The sequence below is a fragment of the Vombatus ursinus genome, unplaced genomic scaffold (assembly GCF_900497805.2).
Source record: "Vombatus ursinus unplaced genomic scaffold, bare-nosed wombat genome assembly UNPS02014820.1, whole genome shotgun sequence".
NCBI classification, from domain to species: Eukaryota; Metazoa; Chordata; class Mammalia; order Diprotodontia; family Vombatidae; genus Vombatus; species Vombatus ursinus.
Window position 1 is genome coordinate 27,167,651 of NW_020954598.1, and position 252 is coordinate 27,167,902.

Consider the following 252-nt stretch of genomic DNA (forward strand, 5'->3'; position numbering starts at 1 on the left):
TGCGAGTCTTTTGGAGTTGTCTTAGATTCTTGCATTGCTGAGAAGAACCAAGTCTATCCAAGTCAGTCATTCCATAATGTGAAGACTGATTTTCAAGTTATTTTAGCTCAGTTGTTAAAATGAATTTCAAGGACAACAATATTGCATTTACTTTTTTTTTTTTTGTGAGGCAGTTGGGGTTAAGTGACTTGCCCAGAGTCATACAGCTAGTGAGTGTCATGTGTCTGAGATCACATTGGAACTCAGGTCCTC